Genomic DNA, 22,500 nt, shown 5'->3' on the forward strand with positions numbered 1-22,500 from the left:
TACACTCTATCATCTGCCGGACAAAAGCCCCTCTACCGTGTTCCTGTGTTCCTCTCACACGTGAATGATCGTCTTAATATTAAAACAATCGATACACTCAAACCCCCTTACTTTCTTTTCCGAGGGGATGAGGTTTTCGTGATGTGTTGCTGGATCTACTTTCTCTGTGTTTCTCTGGTTTGTTTTCCTGTGTGTTGTGTGCCTTCCCTGTCTGCTGCAGTGATGTTTTTCTTTTTTTCTGAGTTTTATTCCTTTTCTCTTCTTCTGCGTAACTTTTCCGCCTAGTATCTACCTTTCTGCTACCCTCCATCCTACTGATTCCCTTTCTGTGTTGTCTCTTTCTCTCTCTGTTCTCTTCCTTTTCTCTCCCAGCTGTGTAACCTTCCTCTGACTCTCCACCTGCTTGCTACCCTACGTGTTTTCTCCTGGTGGTGTCCTCTCTCAGGCAGGCTACCATGGCTCTGGATGGCTGGTGTTGCTTGTATTCCATTGACTTCCTTTTGTATTTCTGTTGTCTCTTCTCTTTTTCTTGGGTTGTATGACTGATCCCCATGACTGTCCACTTTCCTGCCCCTCTACACGTTTTCCCCTCGTATGTTCTTCCCGATTCCTAGCTCCCACTGATCACGCCGTTCTGCTGTGTCCTTTACGCAATTGATTTTCGAGTGTTGTGAGTGACTGAGGGTGTATCGTTAGCATTCCCCAGTCTCAGTAGTACTTCACGCTTCACTTCACGCCGCCTCATCTCCTCATCTTCTTACGCACTTCACGCTCACCCTAAGCTTGCTGAAAGACCGACACTCTGCCACCGACATACGCGCGTCTATAGTACAACACCGGTCCCTCTTCTTCTTCCCTTCCTCTTCTTCCTCCTCCTCTCGCAGCCCTGAGGCATGAGTAAAGTTGTAGCACAGTCAGCAAGACGGACGAGGATTTACCAGTCCAGTGAATAACCAGAAAAGGGCCAAAGGGGTGCACACACACACACACACACACTCACACACAGGGGAAGACAACAGTGAGAACCAACGCCACACAACAAGGATGCAGGTAAATTTCTCACACACATGTCCAGCCTCGTTTCCATCAGCGGATATCAAAACGGCTATTATCTCCTCGTTTGGTGAGTCATTACCGCAAAAGTTCCCGAGCATTCATCCGATAATGGCACCCCTGCATCACCCCGCCGCTTTTTTACGACCCCAATTACACACTTCAAGTAACCAATCAAGCAGCCTTTCCCTTCGACTTGCGACCAATCACAGGAGCCAATAGGTGCTCCGGGCAGCTGACGACCAATAGAGGGACCTTCCAGTGCTTGCAACCCGTGGCCAACCAATCAGGGGGCTTTCCTTCGGTCACTGGGGACTGCAATGGGTTTCCTAACAATACGCAGCCCAATGGGGACTCGATACATCCTCCGTGGGTCCAGCAACCATTAAAAGTCTTCAAAGAGCCTCGGCCGTCCCCTCAGCATCTCGTTACTGGAGTTAAGACCGCGGCCTCAACACACGAGCCGCCAACCCTGCAAGCCAAGGATGGGGGAGCGAGGCGGTTCTGTTCTACCCCCTGTTCCCTTGTCCCCATGTTCCCTTGTTCTCTTGTTCTCTTGTTCCCTTCCTTCCATCGCCAGGGTACACAGGCGTTGTAAAATACGTTACACTTGGGTACACTACGTCACGATAACTGGGCGTTTTACTTATTCGCTGTAGTTTCTGTCACGTTATATATTGTATTACGCGTCACAGCATCATGATACATCGTCACATTTCACTCACCAACCACAGCAGGCTCGGTTCAATACTGGCCACATCACTCTGCATCACACGGCACCACATTCCACCACACCGTACTTATTTTACTTCCAGACACATCACACGCCATCACACACCGCCACACTTCACCACACCACACCACTACAATCCCAGCCACTTCCCATCATACCACACGCCACCATATCGCATCACAACCACAATGCCCAATCTACACCACATCCTTCAGCACCCACACTCACCTCTCACCCTTGTCTCAACGCCCACACCTTAAGAAAACCTAACCTCCAGCGCCTCCTTCCGGAAAAGCACCCGAACACTAGCAATGAACGCACCCACGAGGCTCTACGCTCTAAATTAGGCCTAAATGATCCATCGCCGGCGGGGCTCACTGTAGGCCTATCCACGCCCATCGACAAAGCCTATTCTTCCCTCACTTGAGCCCCACGCCAGCCCCGCCACTTAGAGGACGGTCCTTGGAAGCTCAGGGAAGTCCTCGCGTGCGCTGTCACCTCCACGCACGACAGGAAAAGAGGGCGCCCTTCAGAGCAGCGTGAGGGGCGGGACGGGACGGGGAGAGATGGGAGTAACTGGTAGTGGGGGGAGAAGGGGTGAGTGTGGAGGGATACAAGGAAACGGGGAGAGACTGGATGACTGAGATTAAGGATTCTTAGTTTTTATGAAGAGATGAGTAGTAAATGATTTTTATTTTTTTCCATGGACGAATTTCCATCTGTTGTTTTGGAAAGGTGCATAAGTTTCGTAAATATTTTGTCTCTTTGTCTGTCTGTCTGTCTGTCTGTCTGTCTGTCTGTAATGCACGGAATGACGTAAGGGTTATTGTTAGTGTCCTTGTCTCTGCTGCAGCCTCTGTTTCTTTCTCCTTCTGTCTATCTGCACTGCATAAATGGAAGCCTGGGTGTTTTTTTCTTGGACTTTGCTTCTGTCTGTCTATCCGTGTGTCTGTCTACATTTCGTGTCAAACCTCAAATCTGCGCACGGTAAAAATAAACAAAAATAAAAGAAAAATTGTAACATCACATCAGAACCACCCCCCTCTCTCTCTCTCTCTCTCTCTCTCTCTCCCCGTCAGCCGCCACTTCGCTGCGCGTGGAGAGCTTTCCTCCATTACCACCTCATTCCTCCCCCATGACCCCACTGCCCCCCCACCCACCTCAGCCTTGCCTCCCCCTTCATCACTGTCGGTCCTGCTAACTCAACTCGCACCAAGTCAATTTAAGGGAGAAGTTGAGGCTCCCCTTCCAGCGTCTTCTGTTCCTTCCCCATTCCACCTTTGATGAAAGAAAACAGGAAAGATCTTGCACTTCCTCCTCTTCCTCTTGAGCATCTTCCTCTTTCATCACTCAGGAGGTAAATTCACGGGCGTGGGGAGCTTGACGGAGACGTGGGCGGATAATCATGAGGCTGCGTGGGCGTGTATACGTGAGGACGTGAGTAGACCCCCTGCAGTGCGTGGGGCAACGTTGGCTTGGGCGTGCGCGAAGGGTGAGGCGACGGCTCTGGCAACACTGCTCGCCAAAAAGCTTGAGGAGGAGGAGGAAGAGGAAGAGGAAGAGGAAGAGGAAGAAGAGGAGGAGAGGGCCTTTAAATAATAAGGTCGAGGCGCATATTAGAAAGGGGAAGAATTACGATCATAGAGTGAGAGGTTTACGGTCCTCCTCCTCCTCCTCCTCCTCCTCCTCCTCCTCCTCTTCCTCTTTATCCGATGAATCAAACGCAATTCCATGTTTCCTTTCCATTTTTTTCTCACTCTTTCTTTTTCTTCTGTGGTGCAAGAAACTCTTATGGTTTAGCTGAAGGGGGGAGAGGGGGAGGAGAGGGAGAGGAGGGGAAGGTAAGAGAGAGAGAAAGGTTGGAGAGAGAAAAGCAAAGGGAGAGGAGAGGAAGCTTTTAAGAGACAGTAAGAGAAGAGAAAGAAATAGACGAGCAGGTTATCGGGGAGGGAGAGAGAGAGAGAGAGAGAGAGAGAGAGAGAGAGAGAGAGAGAGAGAGAGAGAGAGAGAGAGAGAGAGAGAGAGAGAGAGAGAGAGACAGAGACAGAGAGAGAGAGAGAGAGAGAGAGAGAGAGAGAGAGAGAGAGAGAGAGAGAGAGAGAGAGAAACAACAACAGGCCCCCGGTGAAGCAACATTAATATACCAAACTGATATATGACACATTTTCAATTTCCTCCTCCCCATTCTTGTCGCGAAGGGGTGAGGCGAGATGCAGGGGAGAGAGTGAAGGGGAGAATAATCAACCCTTACTTTCCCCATTTCCCTCAATTTCAGCCACACCCAAGTCTATACGAGGGGGAGAGAGAGGGAGAGGAAGGGCGTTAAAAAGGGGCGGCGGAGGGGAGCAGGAGGGAGAGACAAGGCGGCGAAGGAATAAAGGAGGAGGAGGAGGAGGAGGAGGAGGAGGAGGAGGAGGAGGAGGAGGAGGAGGAGGAGTCGGGGTGTCTGGAGGGGCTGGAGTGGTGGCGAGAAGCGGTGCTTGCCTGCTGGAGGGTTCACGCGTTCCGCCGCGGAGTGTCACTGGTCTGAGTCTCGTGGATCGCGGCAGCAGCGACCCTCGGCCTCGCGGCTCCGTCACTTGGCGACTAATTCCTCGTAAAATTCGCGGCTGCATTACGGGAGCGGCGCGGCACCGGGTGGGGTAGGGGTAGGGGGAGGGTGAAGGAGGGGGTCTCTCAACGTGCCTCAAATAGCAATCGCTTCATCAACCTTTATTAAATCACCTTCGCCACTCTGCGGGGGAACACTCGCCTCCCGCTTTATCCGTCAACACTCACAATAAAGAAACTCAATGAAAAATCAGGGATGCAAATAAGTCAGGGGGCGGGAACGTGTTCTCCATTTTCTATGTTGTGGTTTATTATGAAAGGAAATGGGATTCCAGGGATGGCGGGGCGTCGGGTAATCTTATTTCCCGTCAATCCGGCCTCAGGAATGACTCATAAAAGTCCCCTTCTAAGGAAACCTTCGCGCCCTCTTTTTAGGGTGCGGCACGGCGAGGCGGCGCGACCTGGGGCACCCATCATGCCGCACTGCCTGTGCCACGCCGCTGTCCAGCAGGGTCTGTTCTTTCCTGAGGCAATCTCTCACCCCGCCTCCTGCGTCTCCTGCTTTCCACGAGACGCTGCTCCAGAGCGCCGCCTTTCGCGATCCCGTGACACCACGCTCGGGGAATGGCCGAGAGCAGCCCCGCGCCCCGCCACCAGTACGTAACGCTCTGGGCGGCACACGACTCTCACCTCCGATAAAGCCTGACATTAGCAGCGGCCAGAAGCACCGCCCGCCGACTTGCCGCTGACTCAGGCGACTAACTAACAATTACCTGCACAATTAAATCAATTACAGCGAATTACCCTTGCCGGTGAAGGAAACTTCTTATCTTTTAATTACGGGAGGGTGTTCACCTCTACCCGTGACTGGCGACGGGGCGGGGCGGGGCGGGACGGGGCTGTCCTCCACCAAGACAGTCACAGTCCTCTCCCTCTCCCTCTCCTGTATTCCGAGGTGACACTGAACCGATGCCTCTCACACACCTTCACCCACAGTTCCTCTGCACCACACACTCTTCGCTATCTTTTAATTCCTGTCCTTCACTTTCCCCTTTCCTTCCCTTTCGTTATCTTTAGTCTTTCATTTTTCCCTCTCTTCACATTCACCTACCCCTCCTTCCTTCCTCTTCACCTTTTCACTCACTTCCTCTCATTCACTCTCTTTCGCCTCCTCCTCCTCCGCTCTCACCCTTTCTCTCCTCTCCCATCTCCAATTTCTCCCTCCATTCAGCTCCTCCCTCCTTCCCTCCATCTCCCTACTCACTCTCCCCTTTCCACTCCTCCCTCCCTGTCAGTCCTCATCCCTCAAATAATAATAATACCACTCACGGACTCAACAACAAGCATAAAAAAAATTGAGAACCTGATAATCTTGAAAACTTTTCCCTCTTTGTGTGTTTGTGTTTACATTAGGTAGTAGTGGTGGTGGTGGTGGTAACAATGGTAACCTCTCCCTCTCTCTTTCCCTCTCCCTCTCTCTAGTTGACTCATACCGGGAAAATAACACAGCTAATCAATCGTACACTTCCCATTCACATCCATATAAAGTTTCCAGCAACTCCTTTGCAATCAACCCTACCATTTCTCTCTGTCTTAACCATCTTTCTTACTCCCTTTCTCCCCTGCCGTGCCGCGCCCTTTGCTCTCTCTCTCTCTCTCTCTCTCTCTCTCTCTCTCTCTCTCTCTCTCTCTCTCTCTCTCTCTCTCTCTCTCTCATCAGGGGCTAAGAGACTATGGAAGTTTTGGGAAAGAGGGAGAGAAAGCGGGAACTAAATCGACGTTCTCTCTCTCTCTCTCTCTCTCTCTCTCTCTCTCTCTCTCTCTCTCTCTCTCTCTCTCTCTCTCTCTCTGATCAGATCTTTCAGTTATTAGTTTCCGCCTCAGTGGCTCTTCCTTACAAATTTCATCCCATTTCTCTCTCTCTCTCTCTCTCTCTCTCTCTCTCTCTCTCTCTCTCTCTCTCTCTCTCTCTCTCTGAATATAAGGCAGAAGAGTTTTTTTTCACATTGTCAGTAGTAGTAGTAGTAGTAGTAGTAGTAGTAGTAGTAGTTGTTGTTGTTGTTGTTGTTGTTGTTGTTGTTGTTGTTGTTGTTGTTGTTGTTGTTGTTGTTGTTGTTGTTGTTGTTGTTGTCATATCATTATCATATTTTTGTTTTCATTATCTACAACCACTATTTTCCTTTTTCCCTTCCTTTTCCCTTCCCTTTGGCTTTCCCTTTCCTCATGATTATTTATATGCACGTTTTCTTCTTCCCCTCTCCCCTTTTTTCCCTTTTCCCACGACTGTTTACGGTCGCTCACCCCTTTCCCTTCCCTCTGCCGGAGTAACGAGGGGAAGGCGCTGCTTGCATAACTGCCCATTGCCACTGATGTGTGAGGGAAAATTAATAAATAAACGAAATTAGAGAGAGAGAGAGAGAGAGAGAGAGAGAGAGAGAGAGAGAGAGAGAGAGAGAGAGAGAGAGAGAGAGAGAGAGAGAGAGAGAATGGAAGGTGAACAAACAGACTGAATGAATACGAGAAATAATTTAAGAAAGGAAGAAAAAGAAAAAAGAAAGTTAATGAGTAAATATTGTCAAAAAGATTGTAATTATATACATGACTGACTGACTGAATGACTGAATGATTAGATTAATAAAGAAAGAACCAAAAAGAGAAGAGATGATGAATTTCAGAAGAGGGAAAATAAATAAACAAACAAATAAATGAACAAATAAGTAAACAAGTAGAGTAAACGATGGAATAATTGCATAAATGGATGATAAACCTGATAAAAAGGAAACACAAGAGCAGAGGAGGAAGGAAATAAACTGAATAAAAGACGGAAATAAGGAAAACGTGATGAGACAAAACATTTAAGTAATTAGTAGCTACTTAAAACAATTTCCTTTCTCTCTCTCTCTCTCTCTCTCTCTCTCTCTCTCTCTCTCTCTCTCTCTCTCTCTCTCTCTCTCTCTCTCTCTCCTTCTACTTCCTTTCTCTCTTTCATGTTTCTCCTCCTTCCCTGCTTTCTCTCTCCTCTCTTTTTTTCTTCTACATCCACTTATTCTTTATATTCTAATTCTCCCCTCTCCTCTCCTTCTTCCCCTTCCTTTCTGCATTCTTTTCTGTTTCCCTCCTTTCTTTCTCCCTCCTCCTCCTCTTCCTCTTAGTTCTCTTCATTTTTCCTTTCCTCCTCGCTTCTTCTTTCTCATTCCCCTCTTTGCTCTCCTCTTCCTCTCCTCTCTTTCTTTCAATTCTCCCTCCTTTTTTTACGTTGCTTCTTGTTCATCACGTCCTACTCTCTCTCTCTCTCTCTCTCTCTCTCTCTCTCTCTCTCTCTCTCTCTCTCTCTCTCTCTCTCTCTCTCTCTCTCTCTCTCTCTCATCCACTTTAACTTTAATGGTGTAAGAGGAAGAGCAGGAATGGAAGAGAAGAAAGGGTGGAGGAAGGTTAGTGGAAGAGGAGGAGGAGGAGGAGGGAAGAGAAACGAAAGTAAGGAATGAGGAAGAAGCAAATGATGTTAAGAAGCAAGACATGTGTAGAATAAAGATTAGATAAGTGGTGGTGATAACGAGGAGGAGGAGGAGGAGGAGGAGGAGGAGGAGGAGGAGGAGGAGGAGGAGGAGATAAACACTAGAAAATACACAGTGCAAATTCAATAACGTACAAAAGAAACAAGCAAAGCAATAAACAGCAGGGGAAGAACACAAAAATAACTAGAGGAGGAAGAGGAGGAGGAAGAGGAGCAGGAGGAGGAGGAGGGAAGAAAACGTAAGCTGGTCCCCATTTTCTATAAACAAGAGTCTCCTGCTTGGTTGCTTCTGTTGACACTGCACGCTATCCTCCTCCTCCTCCTCCTCTTCCTCCTCTGCTTTCTCTTCCTCCTCCTCCTCCTCCTCAAATACTCTCTGGTACTCCTTCCGTTCCCTTTATTATTCTCTATTGCTCTTCTCCTCTCTTCCTCTTCCTTGCCTCTTCCTTTTGTTATTCTCTATTGCCCTTCTTCCTTCGTCTTCCCTCTTCTTTGCTTCCTCCTCCTCTTTCTTTTGTCAATTCTTTCTTATTCTCTCCTATTCTCCCTTACTTTCTTTACATTCTCCCTTCCTTTTACCCTTTCCTTTTCTTCCTTTTTTTCCTTCCCTATCTACATTGTTTCCCTTTCACTCGTCTTCCTATCACCTCTCCATCCCTTCTTTCTCTCCCCCATCACCCCTTCCTCCTCCTCCTCCTCCTCCTCCTCCCCATCCATGTCACTCCAAACTCCCTGAATGATATATCCAGTCTACGTGTGGTTCTTCTTCTTCTTCTTCCTCCTCCTCCTCCTCCTCTTATTCCTCCTCCTCCTTCACTTTCCTTCAACATCCCCATTACTCACTTCTTACTGGTCTTCCCAACTCCATTCCCCCTCCCCCTTCCCCCCTCTCCCTGTAACTAAACTATCCCTCCTCCTCCTCCTCCTCCTCCTCCTCCTCCTCCTCCTCCTCCTCTTCCTCCTCCTCCTCCCCATGTGCTGACGACACGCGACCAACAAAATAAAATGATGTTATTAAAGAACACACAGACACAGACACAGACACACACACACACACACACACACACACACACACACACACACGGTCCGGCCTCCTCGCTTCGTGAAAATGGCGTTTGACGAAAGTTTTGGGACGTTCGTGTCTCGTAGATGACCAATTAAAACCCAGAAGGTCACGCATGAGGAGGAGGAGGAGGAGGAGGAGGAGGAGGAGGAGGAGGAGGAGGAGGAGGAGGAGGAGGAAGAGGAGGTTGTAGTGGACGCTGTAAGAAGGCATGAACAGAGACGAGACGAGAAACAGAAGAGGAGGAGGAGGAGGAGGAGGAGGAGGAGGAGGAGGAGGAGGAGGAGAAAAAGGATAAAGAAGACTAAATAAAACACAAGAATTGAAAAAAAGGAAGAAAAGGAAAGGAAAAATGCGTAAAAAGAAGAAAAGTGCTGAATAATTAAGTGAAAGGAAGAGAAGACAAAAAAGGAAGAGGAGGAGGAGGAGGAGGAGGAGGAGGAGGAGGAGGAGGAGGAGGAAGATACGGTGGTGGTGACGCATGAAGATCAGGCCGCAACTGAAGGATAGTATACGAGGTGATGGGGAGGGAGGGGGAAGGAGAAGGGGAGGGGGAGGAAGGGGGTAGATACATAGAAGGAGAGGAGGGAGTGGCGGGGGAATGATGGACGAGACAAGACGATTGGGAAAGATGGGAGCAGGTGGAAACGTACTTAATATATGGTGTGTGTGTGTGTGTGTGTGTGTGTGTGTGTGTGTGTGTGTGTGTGTGTGTGTGTGTGTGTGTGTGTGTGTGTGTGTGTGTGTGTGTGTGTGTGTGTGTGTGTGTGTGTGTGTTCCAGCTTCCCATAAACAATATATCAGTAGCCAGCCTGAAACCCACACTGACACACACACACACACAAACACACAGACAGAGGGGCCGCCACCCATCACTCACTCCCCTCCACTCTTTACTCCATTTCAGTCATCTACCACCTGCCTATCACTCCATCCCCCATCACCCATTCCCGATGCTCTCCCCGCCTCTCCCTCATCACTCCCCATCCATCAATCACAGCGTCTAACCCATTACTCACCCCCATTCCCTCCCCCAGCCCCTTCCCTGACGCCATCCCTTCAAACGCGGAAAAGTGTGTTTATCAAGCGTTAAATTGGTGAGTTTTTACGTTTCACTCAGTAATGGGAGTGTTTATCAATCTGACAGCTGCTGCTACTGTTGCTGCCGCTGCATTCCAAGCGTCCGCCGCCAGCTGCACCCACCTCAAGCTCATTTATGCAGATTTAACAGCTTGGAAGGCAAATTAACATCCTGGGACTGTAATGTTCATGGCAGCATCAGTTAGCGGGAACACGAGGCGGGAGGTGGCGCTGGCGGAGGAGGAGGCGGGGACGGTGGAGGGACATGATGCCTTGCTCCCACGCCCCCTCGCCACCTCCACCTCTCCTCCACCTCCACGCCTCCCCTACCATCCCCCAGGACATAGATTCCGTACTTGGAGTCACGGAAATGCTTCTGTAAAGTCAAACTGGATCGGAGATGATGCCATAAACACGGGTGTAGCTGAGGGGCGGAGGGAACTGAAGGGCAGGGTAGCAAAGCGTGGTAGATTGAGAGTTTAGGAAGCTGTGTGTCGTCTTGTAGTGTAGTTCTTTGGGTCTGAGAGTGAGAAAGAATTAAATGCCACTCAAAAAGATGATAGATGGATAGAACAGTAAAATTTGGTGGTAGATGGGGATTTTTGAATAGCTGTGTCGCTCTCTTGCAGTTTAACTTTTTGGCTCTGCACGTGAGAAAAGCTTGAGATGGTAATCATGAACGCTTCCCTACCTGAATAAAACAATAGAGAAATTTATCTGCCTGCGTCTTCCTTCCTTACTCCTCTCTCTCCTAGTTCTTTGGATTCACTCGTCAGACAACCTCAACCGCCACTCAGACAAATTTCCACCAAGATAAACAATAAAAATAGCAAAATTTAAGTAAGATATGCGACATTTTACCACTCCCTCCCCTACTTCTCCTCCTGCTCATCCTTCTTCAGCTCCTCCTGTGTGTGTGTGTGTGTGTGTGTGTGTGTGTTGCTCGCGGCTCAGCGGAGGAGGAGGAGGAGGAGACATCAGTTCCAGCGCCGCGTCTTAATTAGGAAGCATCTGGTGGTTCTGTCCCTCCCTCTCCCTTCGTAACTCTCGATCCCTGCTGGCTGGATAACAGATGTTCCTCCAACCCTCTCCTGCATTGGCCTCCTCCCTTACCTCCCTCTCTCCCCTCTCTCCCTCCCTCCTTCTCTTCCCTCTCATAACTTCTCAGCCACTCATGATTCTCTCCTGCAAGTTGTCTTTGTCTCCCTCTCATCCGTCTCCTTACGCCTCTGTGTCTCTGCTTCTCTCCTTCCTTCTGTACAATTTAGCATCTCCAAGCCTATTTACCCCAAGCTGCTCTGGCCCATTATCAGACAGTGACGGGGGATGGGAGGGGGATGGGGAGAGGGGTAAGGGAAGACGTAGCTATGTAGTGGGAGGATATGGGAGCCGTGTGGGGAATTAATGGTGAAAGATGATAGCTGAAGTGAAATGGAAGGGAAAATTGTGAAGGTGGATTGCTGTGGAGGTTGTAGTTTAAGTGGAGTTAGTAGGATTAGCAGTGGAAGGGATGTGAAGGTTGGAGGGTTAATGGGGTAGTGGTGGATGACTGGGAGAGGCGTCGTGGTGGAAGTGAGTGGTGGTGGTGAAGTGGAAGAGTGGAAGGCTGAGGTGATGATAGAGGTGGTGATGGTGGTGGTGGTGGTGCAGGCAGGTGCTGGCATGAGTAAAGCAGCCAAGTGGCGTGTGGAGGGAGGGGGAGGGAGAGGAGGAGGGGGAGAGAGAAAGGGAGAGTGAGGGGAGAGGTGGGGGAGGTTGGAAAGCGTGGGCTGCAGGGTGTCAGGAGGGCATCACTTACTGTAACAAGTGCCACGAGGGAGGGCCGCCGCTGCTGCCACTTGCATACATGACACGGTAATCGCGCGCGCACACACACGAAAGCGGCCTTGTACGTCTCACATTTTCCTGTTCTAACTATGCATTTCCTTTTCTTGTCCTTGCCAATAAACACCCACGTCCTGATGCTTTTCCTCCTCCTCCTCCTCCTCCTCCTCCTCCTCCAAGAATCTCACTTTTACATAATAACAAACCCTGTAATCCTAAATCAATATGCTTAACCCTTTCTTCCTTATTTTCATCCTTTCTCTACATAATTCCTCTAATCTACACACCTTTCTACAAACAAACTGAGAAATCGGGGAATAACTTTACTGTTCTTCCTTCCTTCCTTCCTTCCTTTCTCCTGTGGTTCCTTCGCTCCTCCACATCCCCTTTTCAAAAACTCCCGACTCCCCAACTCCAAACGTCGGGAAGGGAACGGCCACGTGCTTAAATATTCATCAGGAGCCAGGCCCCTTGAACCTCCGCGCCACAAGTGTGCCCTAAGAACCTTCAACACTCCTTCCTCCTTCCTTCCTTCCTTCCTTCCTTACTCTCTCTCCTTCCGTCCTTCTTTCTTTTCCCACTCTCTCTCCCTCCCTGAAGTGTAAGGAACGAGGTAAAGGAGGAATGTGAAGGAGAGAAGAAGGTAACAAGGCTGCGGCAGTGGAAGGAAGGAAGGTGAAGGAAGGTGAAGGAAGGTGAAGGTAGATCACAACAGACTCGTAACATGGCAGGACAGCACAGCAATCACCTGTAATGAGACAGCCTTCCTTGTGTTACATCATGTCCCCCTTTCCTCTTTACCTAACCTAACTATTCTCCCTTTCTCCTTTACTTTCTCTTCCTACTTGTTTCTCCTCTTCTCTTTACCTATCTGCCTAACTAACTAACTAACTATTCTTCCTTCTCCTTCCTTTCCCTCCTTTATCTCCTCTTCCAACCTGTTTCTCCTCCTCCTCCTCCTATTTATATTTACGGCCGTTCACCACCAGGCCCTAATAATGAGGTCAGGTAGATACAGTGTCGAAGAAGTGAGCTAGAGCAAGTTTGAAATCGTGTTCTGGGGGCGCGGCGCTAGCGGGGGTCGGGGTGGGGAACGGGTGAGTCGGAGCAGGGCAGGGCAGGGCAGGGCAGGGCGAGGAGTGGCGGGCTGTTGACATTCTTCGGGCTGTATTCTACAAGATTTCTACATGATGAACAGGAGAAACACTCTTGAGAACCCGGCTAGTCATCTCTGTGGCCTTTGAAAATAGTCATGGCGAGAAAGGGCAAAGCGTTTCAGAATACGGTCCTTGCGTCTGCCTGTACTGGGGCGCGCTACTGCTGCAGGAGGAAGCGCTGATGTGAAGTGGCGAGGGAGCAGCAGCAGGGTGAGTAACGGGAAAGGGAAGCAGAGGAACAAGAGCACGACTGGTGATATGGGATGAATATAATGTTACCAGGGTCATATGGATTGGTGTTTCTCTCTCTCTCTCTCTCTCTCTCTCTCTCTCTCTCTCTCTCTCTCTCTCTCTCTCTCTCTTGACGGGTAATAGAATGTGATGCAGTTAATGTGGAGGGAAGAGAAGGTGCTACACTTTTTTCTAGGAGGAGGAGGAGGAGGAGGAGGAGGAGGAGGAGGAGGAGGAGGAGAAGAAGAACAAGAACAAGAGGAAGAAGAAAAAAACAAGAAAGAAGAGGAATACAAAGGAAAACAAACAGGAATAAAAACACTTAGCTTTCTGATAAATTAAGCTGTTAGATGAAGAAAATAAGCCTAAACAAGGATAGCACGGGTGATACAATTGTCCTGGAGGAGGAGGAGGAGGAGGAGGAGGAGGAGGAGGAGGAGGAGGAGGAGGAGGAGAGGGAAACACGAGGCCACACAGGAGCCTGGCGAGACTCAAGGGAGCAAGAATACATCGGAGTCAATCACACGAACCACGCCTCCTCCTCCTCCTCTTCCTCCTCCGGGACACTTGAATCACCCTCGCTAATGACCACACCCCATGTTTTCTCTTTCTCTCTCTCTCTCTCTCTCTCTCTCTCTCTCTCTCTCTGCTCATTTGTTCCTCGTGTCCAGACAAATCCACCTATCCACTTCCTCTTATCTACATATCCACTTATCCATCTCTATCACCACCACCACCACCACCACCACCATCGCTCATTACTATTGCCATCACGACCTCACGACTACCAGGCCTTCCCCTCTCCCCCGTTCTCCCCCATCACCCCAGCCACCCCCTTTCCCCCCGCACCATGTTGACTAACCATGACCCCTCCATGAATGGGTGATGACCCCAGAGATTCATCCGTCATGTCGCAATGGGGGGGCGAAGGGGGCAGGGGGGAAGGAGGGAACGAGTGGGGAGGTTAGGGCAAAAAGGGGGTGCAACCAGGACTATTGGGAAGGGAACTGTGAGGGAAGAAGGGGAGGGAGTAAGGGTAGAATAAGGGGGTAAGGGAAGGGTTATGGAAGAGGAAATGGGGGAGAGGATAGCAAATTAAGTGGCCAGAGAGAACATGGGTGACGGGAGGAATAGGGAGGAGGAGGTCGAGGGGAGAGATGTGAAGGAATGGGGAGTAGAAGGAGGTAGAGGAGAGAAAAGGAGAGGAAAGGATAATAAAAAGAAAGAAAAGGACTGAAATTAAATATGCAAGAGAGAGAGAGAGAGAGAGAGAGAGAGAGAGAGAGAGAGAGAGAGAGAGAGAGAGAGAGAGAGAGAGAGAGCTTCTGTTGACCCCACGTGGCTATGCTTGCTACCTCCGCCTTGTTCCCAGGAAGAGTGAAGACTCCATATTTCTTACCGCGTCAGAGAGAGAGAGAGAGAGAGAGAGAGAGAGAGAGAGAGAGAGAGAGAGAGAGAGAGCAGGAATTCGGGACAGGCGACTAGATAACGGAATGAAAAGGGTGTGGTGGAGAGAGAGAGAGAGAGAGAGAGAGAGAGAGAGAGAGAGAGAGAGAGAGAGAGAGAGAGAGAGAGAGAGAGAGAGAGAGAGAGAGAGAGAGACATGTAGAGGACGCGTCGTAGAGGTAACGGGAGTGAGAGAGAGAGAGAGAGAGAGAGAGAGAGAGAGAGAGAGAGAGAGAGAGAGAGAGAGAGAGAGAGAGAGAGAGAGGAAATGTTAGGAGGAAGAGAGTGATGAAAATGATAAGACTCGTGTGTGTACGGTTTGTTTGTTATTATCTGAATCATACCTCCACCCTTCTCTCTCTCTCTCTCTCTCTCTCTCTCTCTCTCTCTCTCTCTCTCTCTCTCTCTCTCTCTCTCTGCGCCCTTTCCCAGTCACGTACTCTGCTCTTCCCTCTCATTACCGCGTCACTTTGCCAGATAAAACAGCTGCCCTCATTAACATATCGGCCGCCAGACAGTCGCTTCATGACCAGACGACCTTCACCTCTCCCCTCCTCTCTCCTCTGACCCAACACTCTACACCTTCTGGAGGGAAACAAGGGCTGGAGGGCATGTCTATTATCTTATCTAAGCACAGGTGGCAATTCGGACAGGTAAGATCAGTATTCCTAATTTGTTTTATATATTCTGTAATCATGGACTTTTACAACTTCAGGAGGGAAGTAAAGGACTGAATGCGTGTCTAGTATCTTGTCATCTTATTGTATCTAAGTACCGTTGACAAGATGGGGTAGTAAAGTCAGTATTTTTAAACTGTCGTATATCTTTACGCTCACTCATAGATGAATATACATAAAATACCTACGTTAATATGTACATACAAACACACACTATCATCAAAGCGCCCACAGAGACGCGTCCATCCAAGCAGGGGTCACGTGCGGGACATGACGGGAGCGCGAGACCGTAAAAGGCAAGAGCGGGCGAAGAGCTGAGAGGAGAGGCGCGAGAGAGGCGAGAGTGAGTGAGGCGCCCCGCGGGAAGGAAAGACTGGCGGGGAAATGTAGCAAAGAAACAAGAGAACATGCATTGATACGTGGGGCTCTCTCTCTCTCTCTCTCTCTCTCTCTCTCTCTCTCTCTCTCTTTCTCTCTCTCTAATACCCACCCTGCCGCCGACAGGTTCAGCAGCAGCGGCAGCAGCAGCACGCCGCGCCCTCACTCCTCGCGCTGCATTATTGCTCATACAAGTTATTATCATTATATGTTTTGGCCCATCTGTCGCGGCCATTGAGGGCGTCCCCCGGAGCGCCGCCCCCCGCTGCGGGACGCGCGGGCTGCCGGGTGGCCCTGCAGATCTACAACTGATACCACCTCGATATCGGCAGCAGCTCCCGACCATCAGCGAGTTATGGGCGGCGACGCTAGGGGTGGGAGCTCCCGCGGCGCCCCTGCAGTAATATGGCCCCTGGGGGAGATGGGGACGGGGTGACTCAGTAACGATGGACCGGAATTGATGAATGTCAGTAATCCAATCGCGAGGAGTGATTAGCGCCGGCCAATAAAACAACCTCCCGCTGGGACTCGGCCTTCTCTCCTTCTCCTCCTCCTCCTCCTTCCCGGCACTCCCTCCCTCCCTCCCTCTATCCTATCAAGCTCCCACACTCCATAAGCACCGCCACCCACGGGCACCCACACTGTACACACACACACACACACACACACACACACACACACACACACACACACACTGGAGTATTGATGTCACCTCTTAAATTCCCTACCGCCTCTTTACCACACCTCTCATCCACCACCTGCTCTACACGCCACGCCCACTCCACTCTCTCCCCAGTGCCAAATGCCCACCACCAAACGCCCACCTCGCTTTCTGCCCCCCACCCGCCTCTCTCTCTCTCTCTCTCTCTCTCTCTCTCTCTCTCTCTCTCTCTCTGGCGATTTATCCATTTTCCTGTTACCCATAACATTATCCTCCTTAACATTTCTATACCTACTTGTGAAGGCCATTTATAAAGGGATGAGAGGGTGTTGAAATATGGGAGTGGGAGGTGAAAGGCTTACGGAGAAAGGAGAAAGGAGGACGAGGAGAAGGAAGAAGAGGAGGAGGAGGAGGAGGAGGAGGAGGAGGAGGAGGAGGAGGAGGAGGATAAAGTCACGGGAGAGTTACGAGAGAGGAAACAGGGAGAAAGCAAATAAATGAAGAGAAAAAAACGTAAATAGAAAGAGGGAAATTAGTGGAAGAGAGAGAGAGAGAGAGAGAGAGAGAGAGAGAGAGAGAGAGAGAGAGAGAGAGAGAGAGAGAGTACATTATGATCCAAGGGAGACTATTATTATCATTAAATTTTCATGTAGATTATCAGATTTGTGTGATTGTTAGGGGAGATTATGTTTATCGATGTCCTCTCCTCCTGCTGCTCCTCCTCCTCCTCCTCTTTCTTCTCCCTCTCATCACCCATTTGTCCTCCTTTACCACCCTCCTTTCCCCTCTCTCTTCTGTCTGTTCTCTTTCCCTCCCACTCACTCTCCCTCTCCTCATCATGATTTATTTTCCCCTTCCTTTCATCGCCTTCTCCTTTTGATCCCCCTTTCATTTTTCTTTCATTAACGTTTTTTTTTCTTTTCTTTTTTTCTTTCCTTGCGCGATTTTTAAAAGTATTTCTATATGGTTGCTCATGTTTTAATTTCTATCCTCGAACACCTCCCCCCATCTCTCTCTCTCTCTCTCTCTCTCTCTCTCTCTCTCTCTCTCTCTCTCTCTCTCTCTCTCTCTCTCTCTCTCTCTCTCTCCATATTTCTTTTCTTTTTTTTTATGTAAAACCTCTTGAATTTATTTAATTTTTTCACTTTCTTCTTTCATCTTGCATTTGGTGGGAGAGGAAGAAAGTAAGAGAGATAAGCAAGAAACCGATAAAGAAGAGCCACAAACATAAGGAAAGAAAAGAGAGAGAGAGAGAGAGAGAGAGAGAGAGAGAGAGAGAGAGAGAGAGAGAGAGAGAGAGAGAGAGAGAGAGAGAGAGAGAGAGAGAGGAGGAGGTAATGGAGTAGACTGGGGTATGGAGGGAAGTATCAAGGAGAGAAAGGGAAGGGGAGAGAGAGAGAGCGGGAGAGGGGAAAGGAAGGGGTTATGTCACAGCACCCGAGGGTAATATAACTTTCTTTTGTCCGCTTTAATTGGTCATTTCGTATTGGAGTATCGAGGGTCCCGGAGTGTGCAAGAAGGAAGGGGTGAAGGGGTGCTGGGGTGGTGGGAATGGTGGGGAGGAGTGAAGAGGTGATGGGTGGTTGGTGCATGGGGAGGGGCGGGAAAGAGATGGGGAAGAAGGAAAATTAAGGGATTGGGAATGAGGAAGGGATGATGAAGGGGAGAAGAAGAGGAGGAAGAGAAGAAAGTGGTGATGGTAATGAAGAATAAGAATAAGACGATGACAATGTAGAAGGAAAAAGAAGATGGGGAAGAAAAACAAATAAGAATAGGAGAGAACAAAACTGGGCGTGTCTACAAGAAGAAAATTCAATAATGGTCCAAGAAACGTGAAAAAAAGGAAAAAAAAAAAAGACAAAATAAAAACATAATATAATTCTGCTTAACGGGACACACGAGAAACTCCACAAACTCCTCGTGTCCTCCACTTCACTCCGCTCACTCCACTTACCTAATCCACCTTGCCTCCATTCCACTCTGCCTTCCACGCTTCTCATGTGTTGAAATATACTGCGGTATATATCTACTACTACTACTACTACTACTACTACTACTACTACTACTACTATTACTACTACTACTACTAACACACTGACTTTTCTTCGCCGCCAAATCAATGCAGAGCTTATATAAACGTAATCACAGATAGAATACCAAGAATAGTAGTAGTAGTAGTAGTAGTAGTAGCAGTAGTAATAGTAGTAGTGGTGGTGGTGGTGGCAATAATAAAACCATTGAAATTTATTGAGCTACACTTGTACAAAAACTTCAATGGTGTGTTTGCTTGCTTACCTTGTGTGTGTGTGTGTGTGTGTGTGTGTGTGTGTGTGTGTGTGTGTGTGTGTGTGTGTGTGTGTGTGTGTGTGTGTGTGTGTGTGTGTGTGTGTGTGCGTGTGTGTGTTGAATCACCTGCAATCTTTCTCACTGTACACGCGCCGCAGTTTGCAATTCCGAAGCTGTAGTTTATTTATTTACTTATTTAATTCGCTGTGGCAGAAAACGGATGCAAGTACAACCCACGCCAGCCGCAGCACATGCCTCCTTAACCTTTGCGTGTGCGTGTGTCTGCGCGCGCGTCTATGTGTGTGGGTGTGTCTCAAAATAGCAAGTGACAAGGGGAGGAAACGTTTATTGTGTATGTTTGTGTGTTTGTGTGTGTGTGTGTGGCGTATAGAGGTGTGTATGTTTGCGTGTGTATAGCGTGTAGAGGCGTGTGTGTATGCGTGTGGCGTGTAGAGAAGGCGTGTGCGTGAGTGTGTGTGTGGGCGTGTGTCTAGAAATACCAAGTGACATTAATACGGAGAAAAACGTTTGGCGTGTGTGTGTTTGCGAGTGTGGCGTGTACTGTAGAGGAGGCGTGTGCGTGTGTTTGTGTGTGTGCGTGTGTGGTATAGTCCTAGTGTGGCGTGTGGGGCGATAATAAGCAGACCACATGTAGGGAACCCACTACACTAAACAGATGAGGTGACGGTGATAGCGACTCTGACCGTTCTCCCTATTCCGCCTACTGCAGCGCCTCCTTCTGCGTCTTAACTATACCTGCAGAGACGATACCCCTCCTCCTCCTCCTCCTCTCTCTCCCTCTCTCTCAGTGTCTTAGGATGAGGCAATACCGTGGATCGTGGATTGAAAGTAAGAAAAAGATGATAAGATGTATATTTTCCAAGGAGTGTCAGGGAAAAAAATTTCAGTTCAAAGCGTCTCCCCGAAGCTCATCTCCGTTTATTGACTTGGGGAGGGGTGGAGGACAGGGAGGAGGGGGAGGGAAAGATGAAGGGGAGGGGATAGGAAAGTAGGAAGGAAGGGAGAACAAAGCAGGAAAGGACAAGGGGACGGAGGGAATAAGGGAAAGGGGATCTGGAGGAGGAGGAGGAGGAGGAGGAGGAGGAGGAGGAGGAGGAGGAGGAGGAGGAGGAGGAGGAGGATTGAATATCAGTGATCCAAAAGCACTTCATGTGTCTTCGTTTCTTGTGTGTGTGTGTGTGTGTGTGTGTGTGTGTGTGTGTGTGTGTGTGTGTGTGTGTGTGTGTGTGTGTGTGTGTGTGTGTGTGTGTCACTTTTCAAGAAACGTCTAAGAATTTATTGATGTGCTGCTTTTTTTTTTCTTTTTCTCAAGTCAAAGTTCTGAATTGAAGGCGATGACTTGACGCGGGGTTAGCGGGGTGAGGGGAGAAGGTGAGGCAATGGGGTGGGGTGAGAAACTGACTGTCAGCCTGGAATGTGCCGCGACGATTGTGACTAACTGACTGACTGACTGACTGACTGAGTGATTGATTGGCCGAGTGACATAATCAGTGTGTGAATAAAGAAGCGACTGACTGACGGACTTATTACTGACTCACTAAAGAAATGAATGACTGAATGATAAACTGACTGGTATTTCAACTGACTGACAGACTTACTGACTTATCAACTAAATAAATGTATGATTAATTAACTGTCTTTTTAATGACTGACTTATTGGGTGAATAAACGAGGCAAACATTAGCCCCTCATATCTGCCTCATCCCATCAACAGGTAGATTTCCTAATTATCACAACTACCTGTCAGTTAATGAGCCAATTAATTTACCTTTCTATATACATAACCTTATCCACAGGTACACTCCCAGGGCACTAGACACGTCATTATCAATTAACATGCCTAAATAAATAACTTATTTGGCCAACAACTAATTATTCTAATACCTTACATTTAAAAAACATAAGTGATTGTACGATATAAAAACACTATTTTCACACAAATCGTAAGTTTTCCACGCGTCTGTAACTCTGTGTAAGAACATAAGATAAGGGAAACTGCAAGGACCAATCAGGCGTGCACGTGGCAGCAGTCCCTGTATGAAACACGTCTATCCACCTACATCTATTAAACTGTCAACTCTTCTTTTAAAACTCCGTACTGATTCGGCACTAACAACCTGAAACTGTTCCATTTATTTACCACTCATCTTCTGCAGCCTCTCCCACGTTCATATGTGGTAGCTGTTCCTCATTAGTCTTTTTCCATAAGGCTCTCTCTCTCTCTCTCTCTCTCTCTCTCTCTCTCTCTCTCTCTCTCTCTCTCTCTCAACTAATTTCCCATGTAGTCCTTCCATCTCTTTGTCCTGCCTCGTCTTCTTCCTTCCAGTACAGTACCTTTTTCTAATCCCAATCAACTATTAGTATTCTCCAATCTGTCTTTGCATCACTGTTTCACTACTACACTAACACCACAATCCAGCACATCCCTTCACCTGTCATCACTCACTCATCATAGCCGGACAGTCCTCCACCTCTCATCACCTGCCGCAGCTGGTGTCACGCCGCCACTCAGCTTTGTCAATCAGTCAGTCAGTCCTTTCGTCACTCCCACACAATTCACTCAGAACAATGTGGATTCCCCTCAGATATTACCACGGATTTGAAAGTGGAATAAAGCAGTAAGATGGAATGATTTTCTCTCCCTCTCTCTCTCTCTAGATGACTGGAAATTTTGCTGCATAACTGAAATCACCATCACTACTACTACTACTACTACTACTACTCAAACCGTTCACGTGGCAGGACAAGGCGAGTCAGAGTCAGGCCACCACACCTTTCCTGTTCACCTGCTGGAGATGACGCACGCAACACTCACCTGTGGAGGAGAGAAAAGTACAATTAACACACGTGCACAGGTGGGATGTGTGATAAAAACATGGAAGGAAAGAATACAAAATCACGGGAAAAGTGGGCGAAAACATGGATTTAAAACTGTAAATCTGTGTAAATCTCTTGTATTGGAGTTTTGAAAAGAGGGATGTGCTTTTAATTGTTTATGAGAGAGAGAGAGAGAGAGAGAGAGAGAGAGAGAGAGAGAGAGAGAGAGAGAGAGAGAGAGAGAGAGAGAGAGAGAGAGAGAGAGAGAGAGAGATCGTGGTGGTATAAGAGAATCAAACAGAACCAAATATTTATACCAAGACACAATATTGCCAAGTCAACAAGGTGGGGCATCATCTCCTCCTCCTCCTCCTCTTCCTCTTCCTCCTCTCCCACTTTCTCCTCCTCCTCCAGTTGTTCATATTATTTCATTTCCTTTTTTCCTTTCCTGATACGTATTTCCTCCTCCTCCTCCTCCTCCTCTTCTTTAATCTTCATCAACACCTAACAATTCCAACATTTCATAATTCCTTTGCCTTTCATATTCCTCTCTTATTTCTGCTTCCAATTTCTTACGCACTTGCTATTTTGAATATCCCTTGGCTTAGCAATCTCTCTCTCTCTCTCTCTCTCTCTGACGCCTTCCCGAAGCCACAGTGTCTCAAAAAACCGGAGTACACGAGGGACGAAGAAAGAAAGCAGGAAGGAGGGAGGGAGAGAAAAATATATAAGAAGAAATGAAGAACAAAGAAAAAGAAGGAAAGGAATCGTGGAGGGCTGAGTGTCTTAACGTCAGTCTCTCTCTCTCTCTCTCTCTCTCTCTCTCTCTCTCTCTCTCTCTCTCTCTCTCTCTCTCTCTCTCTCTCTCTCTCTTATTTTTATGTTTTAGACTGTCACGTTTTGAAACTGGACTGTAGTGAACTGTAGTGGTTGACTGAGTGACCGTGTGTGTGTGTGTGTGTGTGTGTGTGTGTGTGTGTGTGTGTGTGTGTGTGTGTGTAAAGAGCGA

This window comes from Scylla paramamosain, chromosome 9, assembly GCF_035594125.1.
Source record: "Scylla paramamosain isolate STU-SP2022 chromosome 9, ASM3559412v1, whole genome shotgun sequence".
NCBI lineage: Eukaryota > Metazoa > Arthropoda > Malacostraca > Decapoda > Portunidae > Scylla > Scylla paramamosain.